The sequence below is a fragment of the Cyrtonyx montezumae genome, unplaced genomic scaffold, assembly GCF_038088225.1.
Source record: "Cyrtonyx montezumae isolate F1298 unplaced genomic scaffold, pur_monq_1.0 scaffold_16, whole genome shotgun sequence".
Classification (NCBI taxonomy): Eukaryota; Metazoa; Chordata; class Aves; order Galliformes; family Odontophoridae; genus Cyrtonyx; species Cyrtonyx montezumae.
The window spans coordinates 6658109-6658458 of NW_027071892.1; the positions used below are offsets into that span (position 1 = coordinate 6658109).

At 56.9% G+C, this 350-nt stretch overlaps 2 protein-coding genes across 2 annotated transcripts in view; both read right to left on the bottom strand.

Annotated features, from left to right (window-relative positions):
* Positions 1–350, bottom strand: part of CYTH3 (cytohesin 3) — a 425983-nt gene that overhangs the window by 146924 nt on the left and 278709 nt on the right. The window lies entirely within an intron of this gene.
* IFT140 (intraflagellar transport 140) overlaps positions 1–350 on the bottom strand; it is a 68677-nt gene that overhangs the window by 16976 nt on the left and 51351 nt on the right. The gene's annotated exons all lie outside the window — the stretch shown is intronic.

Sequence of the window (350 nt, forward strand, 5' to 3'; positions counted from 1 at the left end):
GACGTGGGGCTCAGGGCCACAGCCCAGCAATCCCCAGCACCCTTCACACCAGAACACTCCTGACTTTGTTCAGACCCCCACATATCATTTCCCAGCTTTACATTTTCAGTTTGGTTGCCAGGTTCCACTCTGGGGTCGCAAGGAGGGACACCAACCTACTCCAAACCCTGCAGCCTGATGTCCAGGGGTCTGTCTCTGAGCACAGGGGGCCCCAATGTCCCCCCAGCCCCCCTGGCCCACGCTGAGGGGAGGAGTGAAGCGGGAAGGGGACGCTCCAAGGGGAGGAGGGACAACTTTAGAAGTCTCCATATGTCTTTTCCTTTCAGGAAACACATCCTGTTCATGTTTGA